Below are 13,272 nucleotides of genomic sequence, written 5' to 3' on the forward strand. Positions count from 1 at the left end.
TTTAAAGAAATACATAATTACAACTGAACAGAATAGATTCTACAATAATCGAATTTTGACTAACATCAAGATCAACTACATTCTTGAGTTTTCATAATTTGCTATTACAGTAATTCCAATTTGTGGTACGTGTAACTGCATTTATGATACATGTAGTGTCTTCTTACACCGATAATGTACTTTCGAAATAATGTTTTATATAAATAAGTCTCGACTGACTGATCAATGTCAGGGCCAAACTGCTTAAGCTACGAACTTGAAATTTAGTCAGAACAGTGGATTTTCTGACGTAAGGTATTACTAAGGAAGGATTTTTGAGAATTCGACATAGAAGCGGGACGAGTGGGGTTGCAATTACTGAAATAAATTGGTTGATATCTCGGAATCCCGTAAAGTTAGAGAGACATGAGATTTAGAATTTGAACTTTTCATTTAAAAGTATTAAACAAGTATTTCAACGTTTTTTGATCCTTGACCTAGACTGAAAGAAAAGGGATGCTTGTGAGTCATTACAATGTCATTCAAGATGTTCGAATGTCGTGCGACACTTCGAGTTCAAACTATTTTTTTTTTTTGCGAAAAACACAGAACAAGGAATGCAAAATACCTCCCGGGGGCATTTCCTAGTTTTATTAGTTTTTTCCTAGTCTGTCTTCAAAGTTGAGAAAAGAAGTATTTATTCCTACACAATACCTTAAAACAAATACACTAGCGTTGGTGTTGGAAAGATATGCTGAACTATAAATAACCCATGAATTCAAAGTCAAGAATTAAAACAGTGATATAACTTAAACCATTCCCAAACAGTTATTCACCGTCCAGACGGCTTAAAATGTAGATATATCGTGGACATGATAAAGGAGCTTCAAATACTGTCAGTGGAAGACGGACAGTCTTTACAAGAACCTGCGCTCATATCAATATTCTTCAATACTTCCTGACATTATTATCCTCAGCATCAGGAAATATCAAGTAGTCAGTAGGCAGTAAATAATTAAGGTGGGTGTAAAGAAGTACCAAAAATAGACTGTGGCACGTTTTCTGCATTTCAATACACACTTCACAAAAAGAAGAATATTCGTGATAATTCAGACACCTTCAAGAGGCGGTTGCTCGTATTATTCGGAAAGAAAAGTTAAATCAATAATCGAGGGATAATTTGTGTACTTTTTAAAAATGTTTGTTTTATTCCATTTTGAGAGCACTTCATTTTAAATCTCAGGAACATGCTTCTAGTTTTAAACCTTCTGAGTAACGAACTAAATAAAATACTAGCAAAGTGTACGGACAAACCTCTGATTATTGATTAAATTTATTTTGGGCTGAAGATTCAGCAATAATGTCTTGATATAAATCGAATTAATGTTAAATATCAGTTCCGTAAAAACTACACTGGAAAGATACGGGAGACATGTTGCGATCCATTAGCAATAGGCACTCCATTTTCCGTACTTTAACTGAGAACTGGGGGTAGCAATCACAGTAGTACATAAAAAAAGACATTTTGTAATTATAAAACCTTAAGAACTTAATTGTTCAAAATGTTATAAACAACACACTGTAATGTTAACGAAAGTGTTCCGAAACGTTGCAGTACAACCCCTGTACTGTTATGCAACCACAATCGCACTAAAGAAAATGTGGTTGCCTATAACCATGTTGCTTTGCCGTAATTTATCTGGCATTTATGGAGATGTTTCACAGTCTAGTTCCAAAGATTACTATCAGATCCTACATAAATTTATATGGACCACCAGGAAGATATACTATTTTAGCAGAAGTCTATGTTGAAGTGTGAGAACATAACCCAGAACACATTAAAAATGAGTTGACCTAAGAACCTCCTTTTTCGAAGTCGTTTAAAAAGTGGACTACAACAAACGAAAAAAAAATGATTAAAACATTATATATTTTTCATTTTTATTAATATTCTTGATCATGCAACAAGAAATACTAACTAGTTTCAATTGGAAAGTGTTAAATGGCTACCAGTTAATAAGTTAATCAGCCCGGACATCATAAATCACTAATTTCTTGGCCAAGCAAATCGCTAGTGCCACCGTCGTTTATGGGACTTGATGTAGATAAGCGTATTTGGTGTAAACCCCACTTCTATGAAGCTGCACTGCTTGTTGAACAGCTAACATAGGTAACTTTTGATTAACAATTATTTACGAAATTCCCAATACGAAAAATAACGAAAATAATTTTGTCCACGAGACGAGACGAGTCAGAATTTTCGTGAGACGAGACGAGATAGATAAGTTCTTCTAATACATATATTTTTCTAGACGAGAAATCTACAAATTTAGTCTCGTGGGCAACACCAAACGAAGACTTGAACTATTGTTCATAGAAGATCGGGCATTCTATAAATAGTGAAGAAAGACTGCGTGCAGTCGAGTATAATATCTTCTATCATCACGACTCTTGGTTACCTCCAATATCTGCTCCCCCTTCCAGTCTCCCACACAAACATTCAACGACAAAGCTACATAAAAAAAAGCAATTTCTCTGAACTCTCACAGGACAGGGGTAACTATTAAAACACGCGATCGAACACAGGCATACACGAGATGGAGATGGAACACGCTAAATCCATAGCGACTGGCAGCTGAAAAAGGAAGTAAACAACTACATCATTGAATGTTATTTCATACACCTAAAGTGAAAAAATATTTATAAAATAAATGTGTCTGCCGGATTAATCAACTTATACTGTTACATGTTAAAACAGTAAACCCTATTGCTAATTATTAGGTTTCCTTACGACTGTATCTGGTTTCGAAGGACTTCAATAACTTCTCGGATTGATTTACTTAATTGAAATTATTATTAAGTATTCTACCTATTGGCAGATCCTGGGGCTAATGATTTTTTAAAGGTTTGGAGCTAGAAATGTTTCTTCCACGTTCCTCGATCCTCAGCTTCCACTTTAAACTCCCAACATTTTTTCTATTCTTCAAATAATCGATCAGTTGTGTTCTGCTTCTTCCTATTCCTAGTTTTCCTTCCATCTTCCCTTCTATAGCAGTATGAAGAATATAATTTCTTCGCAAGATGTGTTCAATTCAATTGGCCTTCCTACGAAGAAAGCTGGCTAAAAGTGTCCTCTTTTCTTCTATCCATTTTAAAACATATTCGTTTGCTACTCTCTCTGTCCATTTTATCCTCTCCATCTTCCTCCAACATCACATTTCGAAGCTCTAATTGCAATGGTACGATGATGAAATTTATATTAATCATGATTATGAAATTTGGATTGTTTCGAAACAAAACCCATCTCTAAGATATCTTTCAAATTGGTAGAGGTTTCTTTAAAAAAAAATAGCTGGAGAATTAGAAAAAAATAGCTGAGCCAAACGAAAAACGAGTGAGGAAGTGTTAAGTGATGCTGTTAGCTAAAGTTCAGCGCTCCTTTTCAGCAGAAAAGCTATATGAGATATGGAGCTGCAGTTCAAGGTGGAATTGGAACTACCGTAATACATTCAAATTTCAATGCTCTATCCTCACCAGAAACCGAATCCGGGACCCCGTGCAACAAAGGCGCGCGCGCTATCCACTAAACTAGCGGAAAGGGCAAGAAAATGTAAGGAATAGTAAGAAAGAAAAGAACAATATTAAACTTAATTAAATTTTGGAAAAACACTAGTTTGATCATCGACTGAAAAGGAATTGTACCTTGGGGGACGTAATAGAAGTTACGGTGGAAAGAAAAGGAGAGGCGGTATAAATAATAATAATAAAAAGCTACAGTTGATGGTTTTAACAAAGTTTTCACGTGAAAATGAAGAGGTTAACTGAGAATCATGATGCATAGAAACCTCTCAGCTAGTGGCAAAGTATTTGCAAAACCAGGCCGCATATTGAAGTTTGGACGTTTATGGATGATCTATTTATTGTATAAAATAAAGAATGCACAGAAAACTGGATCTTCAAGATTCGTGACAAATTCAATCTCGAATCTCTTCAGGTATTGTTGAGTGTTGAAAGAATATTTTTAAATAGATATCATGCTTAAACAAAAAAAAAAAAAAAAAAATGATTGCAATAATCTGAGTTGTTTATTAGGATCACATAGACCTAGTGAGACTCATAAGAGTGCAATATTAGGCCGTTCATCCGTAACTCCACAAGATAATTCTTTAAATTATTATTATTATTATTATTATTATTATTATTATTATTATTATTATTATTATTATTCAATAGACAGCTAGAGTGATTATCTCGACTGACTTCGTTAATGGAATCAATCCGTCAAACATGTCCACGGGTAACGAGAACTTCAATGGCTATCTGTATCCCTTTTTACAATGTATATATAACATTCCCTAACATCTATGCAACCTGCACAATAGCATAGACATGTTGGTTGCCTACAATAAAAGGATATGGAATTGTGTGATCCTCAGTTTATTGTAGCTACAGTATGGGATTAGGTTATTCATTTTTTGTGAATACTTTTCTGTAGATATATATACAGAGTTGTTTAGAGCAAAGATGTCTCTCATTTGTAAGTTAATATGTATGGATCGTCAGTAGAAAGACGTATTCATAGTAAGATATCACTGAACGTTTTGACATAAACAACATTTTTTTTATAATGTTCGTAGATAATCTACATGGCTACTGATGGAGATTATACTTTTTGCTAAGTTTCTTTATTCCATCTCTACACTGCGGAAGCTGGTATTCCGACAATTATCTGGTAGTTCAAAGACAAGTTTTATTCACAACAATTCTTTCGTACACAATGACAAAGCATGAAAATATATCTTTATGAAAAGCAGAGTATTCATTACTTTTATATTGCCTAAAATTTCACCCATACTGTTTCACAATTTAATTACTGAAGGACTTCTATAAAACATTCAATTTGAAGAGAATGACCACGAAAAATCGAACCAATTTCACTGGCAGGAGAGACTGAGATATTTTATGTGGTGATACATCGAAAGGGAAGAAGTCAGTTGCCTTTCTTCAGGTATACGTAGCGTTTCGACAACTGATGCTAACAAAGATCGAATTTACAATTCGGAAGATTTTTTTTCCTTCACTCGCAAATCATACGACTTTCCTGCAACTTAGTCTTTGAGCTAGGTTTAAGATCAAGGAGGTCCGATTAAGATTGTGGAGTTGCAAGTCAGTGCGACTGCCAGTAGTGAAGTCAACCTTGCCACTACTTGCTTATTCTTATGAGATAATAAACACGGATTTAGTTACTTAGCTCCCTTGATATCGATGAGGTAAAATGAACATATTTCGGAAGTCAACGTAGCTTGCAAGTGCCATTACGCAAGGATTTGACGTCAATTCCGCCGAAAGATCATAGAGATTATGATTTTAAAAATATATACACATTTTTAACCTCTGTGAGCGTTATTTTGAAGTTCCTTTTCGAATAAGGGGTTAAAAAGTATAACTTTGATGTAATCTTATGAGTGGAAGGTCAAAAAGAACTTTTTTTTTTAAATGTAAGTTTGACATGTTATTATTATCGACCACAAGCACAAATTGTGAAAACAATTAGTCTATATAATTCATAGTTTTTCTTTAAAAAAAACCTCCATATTTTTCTACTTGTTAGACAAGAAAAATTCCTTTCCATAAATGAATATTTCAAAAACAAATCAATACAAAAAAGAAAAAAAATAACTTACTGTACTACATAATTTATATTTAGTACAAAAACAAAATGTTACGTCGCATATAGGACACAAGCATAGCATATATAGAAATGTGTAACTGCAAAGACCTTGTATTGCATTGACAAACAGGTCAGAAGGTCATTGGGCGTAGGATTTCGATCCTACATAATAATAATAATAAAAAAAAACTCGCCAGTTCAATGCTCTCTTTTCCTTGTTTGCTCTCTCTGCCGCGATGATTAATATCATGGTGGACGGAGGCCACTACTTCATTTGTTCCGATAATTACAAAACTTGGAGGGGTGCAGCCATGAGTGAAAACACCAAAAGTAATGACATTAGATGTGCATGAACAAACGAAATGATTATGATTAAAAAAAAAAGACGAAAAACTTTGGGAGAGTTATCCACTATAGCCTAAATTATACGCTACAATTGTTTGGTTTAGCTTCAATGCATTTTCTAATATAAACTGCCATTAACAGTGCTCGTTTGGTTCTTTTTTTGGAAAGTTTTAAATAAGCTTTCAGAAAAATTCCCAACAGAACACTAATTTATATGTATAAACAATGGCTGATAAAGCTAGCATACACCGCCTCTTTCTATAAATAACATTGCCGTTTGGACTGATTTTCGTTGAGAATAAAACTGTCCACATTTCCTATAAAATACGAAATAAGAAGTACGATACACAGAGCGAGTTCCTTTACATTTGCTCGTTTCTTTCCGTCTTCTAGAGGCAGCACTGGCTCAGTGGTAGAGCGTTCTCCTCTGGTACGTGGAGCTCCAAATTCGATCACAGCTCGCGCCAAGTAGACTTTTTTGGTGGACAAATACCGCATGCAAGGATTTTCTCGGGTTCTCCCATTTTCTTCATTCCAACATTTCATTCAATTCTCATCATCACCGTCTTCTTTAGCCCACACGGCAAAAACGTGGGACGTAAAACTAAAAAAGTTAATTTCATTTCATTTCATTGTTCTGTCTTCCTATTGATAGTTATGCGTGTATCTTTGGTGTGCGCGGTTCGAATTTCGACCTACAGTAGAGGAACTAACTGACAAGCTTTTGAGGTAACTAGAAACACCTTCGAAGGAGAAGAGGATTAAAGGGTAGCGAACCCATATATGAAGTCTCAGCGAGAAGTCCTAATACATCCGTTTTCTTCCTGAAAACAAATCTGAGCATGAAAATTACATATCATCATTGGCGCAAATCCCGGGGGGTTGAGGGGGACATGTCCCCTACAATCTTGAAACTGGAGGGACTGTCCCCCCTATAATCACATTTGAAATGTGTTTTTTGGGGGAAAATGTGATGATTTCTCTCCGATTGCCACAAAGGAAAGTGAGATGAAATTGATGCCCCCCCCCCCTCAGCATAAGTCTCAAATCTGCCCGCCTCCCAATGTTGAAGACAACTCTGCTCCCTGATCCTCCACAGGATTGTTTTTCAACTTCAAAATTATTTTGAGCATCGCTTAACAAGAAGAAGAAGAAGAAGAAGAAGAAGAAGAAGAAGAAGAAAAGAAAGAAAAGAAAGAAAAAGAAAAGAAAACGGTCTTACTTGAAAACGGTCTTTCTTCCCCAATGTTGAAGAAAGATTTGCGGCACTGTATATGACAAGAGTAAATGGAAATCGTAGAAACAATGCCAATTAGTGATGTTAAAATTTAAATACTTAATTACTCGAATATTCGAATTACAGCAGAAAAAATATCTGAGTAATGCATGTTCGAATATTTTATACAGCACTAATGCCAATTTATTATACAATTAAGAGGTCCGAAACAAACCCCAGATACCTCCAAAATGGCTGCTCATTACTCATATAGCTTCCAATTTACTTTACTCATGACAGACATCGGGAGACATCTGGCAGTCGAGAGGAGAAACTGCGATTGAAAGTCATTGTGAAGTGAAGCATTGGGAATAGTGGATACGATCTTTTCCAGTGTGAAAGACAGATTTGTAGGTTCATGAGCGAGGAAGCAGATAGTAGGGCTCTTGCAGCGAAATCTGAATCGAAAAGAAATGTGTCACAAAACTTCAGGAAAATTTGTGAAATGGTATGAAAATAAATACTAAGAAGATGAAACTATAATAGTGGGTGGAAAAAGGGAGAATAGTTATAACAACAGAAATTCGAAATAAGAAAGCGAAACAATTTAATTCCTCAATATCAACAGATTATTAGTGGAGATCGAAAGTGTGAACGAGAAATGAAAGCACCAATTGGAATTACGAAACAAGTTTATTGGAAGAAGAAAAAGTTACAGTATATTGTATTTGAAACTTACGAAACAATAATTAAGTCCTGGAATCGTACAGTCAGCAGCAAAAGTTCTTACCGTTTGATGAAATTAGTTCCGTAAATAACTTTTAGAATGGAAAGACAATTTGAGTACAATTTTCAGTAAATTAAATGGAACGTAATTTTCTGTACATTCTAGCGATAGCACCGTTATTCCCAAAATAAATTCTACCAAACGAAAAGAACTTTTGTTGCTGACTGTATAATATATGAATGTAAAGAAAATAAGTACCAATGTCACGTGTACACCACATGAAGAAGTTTGGTATTGAGAAAATGTACCTTCTCAATTAAATATTGAAATCGGAAATGGTAGTGGTTTTTTCACGCTTCCAGTTTTAGTAGAGAGATTGGAATGGGGATGAAATGTGTCCTTCGGACGCTTAATTGTTTGCAGAAAACAGTTTCTCGATATATGATACCGTTTTTAATCTACAGCAATCAACGTTAAATCCGCAATCATTGATTTCTGCCACTTCCGATCTGAACAGAGGGTTGAGAGAGAAAACGGCTCCTATTCATAGAACGTTAAATATGTCCCGAAAAACAACTTAAGGCTACCACTTATAGTTTCTGCTTTTTGAAGATCGGTATTGGAACTGAAGTAATACTGGATTTCTATCCATTTCCGGTTCAAAAATGAAGTTTTACGTCACACACTTAAGCCGCCTACGGTAAAGAAGACGGTGATGATATGAAATGAATGAAATAGTGGAATGAAGAAAGTGGGAAGAAACGCGAGAACTCCGAGAAAACCCACGCACACGGTGTTTCTCCACCACAAAGTTCACTTAGCACGAGCTGGAATCGAACCCAGGACCCCTAATCGAACCCAGGACCCCTAGCACCAGAGGTGAACGGTGTACCACTGAGCCACCGCGGCCCTCACTTCCGGTTCAAGTACAGAGTTTAAGGAAGAAGACGAAATGTATTCTTGGGACGCATTTCCAGTAAACCGCTTCTTGCTGTCTACTACTGTCTCTGCTCCATACTGATCAACGTAGAAACCAGAAATGTTTGATTTCTACCTCTTCTGGTTGGATATCACCTCCACCAACGAGACCCTGTACATCCTGGCCAAAATTGCTGGTGATCCATCAAGTAGTTCTTGAGATTTTTGTCTTCCGGACGGACGGACACACGGACAGCGTAAATATATAAAGGAGTTTTGGTAAACCAAACTCCAAAGAAATGAAGAAAATTACGTGTGTGGAACGAAGAAACCAACGAGGAAGTTTTGAGAACAGCTGCGCAGATACAAACAATATTAAAAGAATGAAAAGAAGCTGGTTATGACAGTTTGAGAAAAAGTTGCATTTTTAGATGGACTGATAGAAGTTATTATTATTATTATTATTATTATTATTATTATTATTATTATTATTATTATTATTATTATTATTATTATTATTATTATTATTAAAGTATTCTGCCTTTTGCCAGATCCTGGGACTAATTAGTTTTTTTTTTTTGGGGGGAAGGGACTGAGAAATGTTTCTTCTACGTATCTCAATCTTCAGCTTCCTCTTTTAACTCCCAATATTTTCTTCTATTTTTCAAACCATCGATCAGTTGTATTCTTCTTCTTCCTATTCCTCGTTTTCCTTTCATCCTTCCTTCTATGGCGGTATGAAGAAGACAATTTCTTCGCAAGATGCGTCCTATACAATTTGCTTTCCTGCGAAGGATGTTGACTAAAAGGGTTTTCTTCTCTCCTATCCGTTTTAAAACATCTTCGTTTGTTACTTTCTCTGTCCGCTTTTATCTTCTCCATCTTGTGGAAGGAAAATGAACGAAGGGAAGAAGATTAACATTAAAGGAACGGCATTAAAACAGGTAATTCCTATTTCAAGACGACGAGGCTAGTAGAGGATCGTTTTGCATGGAACCATATCAATTTTCAATAAATAATGTGCTAGTAGTGGAAGAATGTAGATGATGAAAGCAAAACACAGCCGCCAAGATGTATAGGAAAACAAAATCAGCCATTTCCCCCTTCTCCGTATAAACGCAATGGCGTAACTTGCTCAATGGTTGCTGAGGTCCGAAAGTGAACTTCAGCCATGCTTGAAGTGGCACGTTCTCTGGTGCTCTTTGGTGGGAGCAAAATCCTTTGGATTTTATCTTGTTCATCGTACACGGCACGGCGGATGTACACTCTACTCTCTCTCTCTATTCTTATAGTTGTTGTTGCTCCCCTTTTATACTTGTTTTATTTTATTCCCTTTCCTTTCTTCTTCGCCCCGCCATATCTCATTTAGCTAGTTTTTGTTCCCAAGCATTACAACGCAGGGACTTTACGTGTTCTGGTTGGTTGAAGCCATGCGAACTAAAAGAAATTGTCCCTGACTTCTTCGCATTTTCAAGGCCACGACAGACACGTTCAACTAATGCAAACCAAGAAGGAAAAGTGGAACTTTTAACAATGTATACATGGAACACAATGATAACAATTGTATAGTAATCTTATGTTTCAAATATCACTAGTTCGACACACACACAAGCCCAGTGTCATAGGATTAAATGAGTTGACATCTCACAGTTTGTATATTATATATATATATATATATATATATATATATATATATATATATATATATATATATATATATATATATATATATATATATATATATATATATATATTAAAAGAAATACAGCCAACGAATTTAGAAAAGATTTGGTAGTCAAGATATCGAGAGATGTAGACCATTTAAAAGTTTCTATTCCGTGAAACAATGTGGAAATATGTAATTACTACTTCTATTGATGGATATAAAATCATTCACCGAATTTAGCACACTGTATTGTGTACATAAATTGGCTAATCTTGGTCCACAGAAATGACCAATTTACAAACAACACATGCGTAGTTCACTAACGAATTGGTATCGAGGACGGTGAGACGATAGGACTTTCCACTTGTTTACTATGACAAACTGATTTTTTCTTCGGTCTGCTCATAGAAATGGAGCAAGAAGCTGGTAGCTACCTTCTCATTATCCGCAACATGTACCGACATTTGGCAAATTAAGCAGGTAACCCAATCATCAGGGTTTTAACAGAGTATTCTATATAATCCACATTTTTCAAAAGTACAAATAATCAAGCAAGCAAGGTCAAAACAGCATTGCTACAAACAAGTAAGCCACTGAAAGCTTTAAAATCAATCCAATTTGAAATAAATTACGTAGGAGCTAGCGATGGCATTTCGAGTTTTCGTCCTCTGTTTAAAAGCATTCCGGGTCCCGCGAGTGTGAAGTCAAACGAATGATACGGCGCTGCTGAACACCATCATAATGGATGAATTTCCTAGGGTCTTCCAACAGCTTCTACGTCCGACCCGCGAGTGTGACGCCGAAAGAAATGTATGTAGAAAATTAACGTGGTAATATTTTTTTTGGCATCGTGAAGTACTTTATTTCGATGTGACCAGCAACTTATTGAACGCACTGTGTATATATTATCGGACACTGTTTTGTAAAATTTATTATATATACACTTTTGAATATTTTGGTTACGACTGTTTGTAAGTATTTATACTTACTTCGAAAATAGTATTTAGTTATTGTTTGCTATAGTAACAAATTACGCCTAATTGTATATGGAAACAATAGCAGCTCGTTTATTTCGTAATTATAACATATCTACAGTTTCCAACTGGCTTACGGTCATTCTCCTTCAAATTCAAAATATTCTATCCGAAAGAGGGTTCTAATCCAGCTACCCTAACTATTAAATGGGGTCACAATATCAGAATAGCACAGTAGAAGGGCCATTTTCTTTCACTGATTCAGAAAGATAGTTCCCAATAGCATTATGGTACTACCTGAAGCAAACTGAAAAGTTTTTCTACGCGAACGCAAATAGACATATCGTCGGTGAAGTGGTAATAAATAGGGTCTCGAAAACGTGATTTTGACTTATGATCATCATCCATGCTTGTTTACCTGTTCTATTAAGTATAAAAATTTAATGGCTGAATTCCTCGTATTAACGAATATGAATTGTCTGGAAAAAAGCATATCTTGTAATAAGTTGCACATAATATAGCTTTAAGGTTGGTTTAAAGGGACAAGTTTTGTCAATAGATGGCAGTACAATCTTCGTATCTCTTCCATGTATTTTTTTTACCTTTCACGAAAATTCACGATTTCTGTTACAAATTTCAACCTACAGACTTCAAATTTTTAGAAAAGTAACTTTATAATCTATCGAATGCAATAATCCGTGCCGATTTTTTTTTATTTAGAATATTCTTCATTGTTGAAATGGCTTGATTGTTAAAATGGATATCCAAACCTTTAACAATGGAACTGTTTCAACAATGAAGAAAATTCTAAATAAAAAATCGGCACGAATTGTTCCCTTTAATAGGTTATGAAGTTACTTCTCTAAAAATTTGAAGTCTCTACGTTAAAATTTGTAAAAGAAATGGTAAATTTTCGTGAAAGGTAAAAAAATACATGGGTGAGATATGAAGACTGTAGTGACATCTATTGGCAAAACTTGTCCCTTTACACTAACCTTAAACGAGACATTCTAAACCCCTCTCTCTACTGTAAAATTATAAAAATCAAGATACGCCATTTAGCTCCTTCATCGACGATATAAATTGTCAACATTTTCTCCGCAAGTCATCAAACCGTATATTCAAGTGATTTCGTTTAAAATAGATAACAGGGCAATTGTCGAAAACAGAAACAAGGAGTTAATTACATTTTTTTTCAGGTGATTTAACATTTTACCACATACAAACAAAAGCAGTTTGTCATGTACTTAATCCGTTTTCCAATGAAAGAGCCTACTCAATGTCTCCCTGGGACCAACCCAAATGCTAGTCATTAGTGGTTTTGTTTAGCCTTATATGTCTGTTAAATTGGGTGGATCACTTTTGGAGAAATTTAATCGCAGCCATACACACACACTCCATAGACCTTGCTCCCATTGCGGTTGTTTTGCCACAAAGTAAATAAGCCACAACCGACTTCCTGTTGGCCGCTACAATGCGTCACTGCCTGTCTCTCTCAGATACACTGATTTCCTACTCGCAAGCTTTCGATAAATATCAAATCGACGGAAATTTAAATCACTTTTCAAAACAATGAAATACAGTTTATTTACATTTAATATTCAACACAGTAAAACTGGTCTAGGTTGTTCACCGATGAAGAAAATGAAATGAAATTAAATCCTTCAGTTTAACATCCCCACAATTATGTCCTTTAGGCTAAGGGAGAAGAAGATTAAAGCAGTGAATAATGATGGAAGAACTGAAATCTTTTTTAGAGTTTTACGTCCCACAGTT

The 13,272-nt window shown here is 35.3% G+C and overlaps 1 protein-coding gene across 4 annotated transcripts in view; it reads right to left on the reverse strand.

The window, feature by feature from the left end:
- EcR (Ecdysone receptor) overlaps positions 1–13,272 on the reverse strand; it is a 483,791-nt gene that overhangs the window by 161,720 nt on the left and 308,799 nt on the right. The window lies entirely within an intron of this gene.

This window comes from Thermobia domestica, chromosome 15, assembly GCF_964235325.1.
Source record: "Thermobia domestica chromosome 15, izTheDome1.hap1.1, whole genome shotgun sequence".
In the NCBI taxonomy this organism is placed as follows: Eukaryota; Metazoa; Arthropoda; class Insecta; order Zygentoma; family Lepismatidae; genus Thermobia; species Thermobia domestica.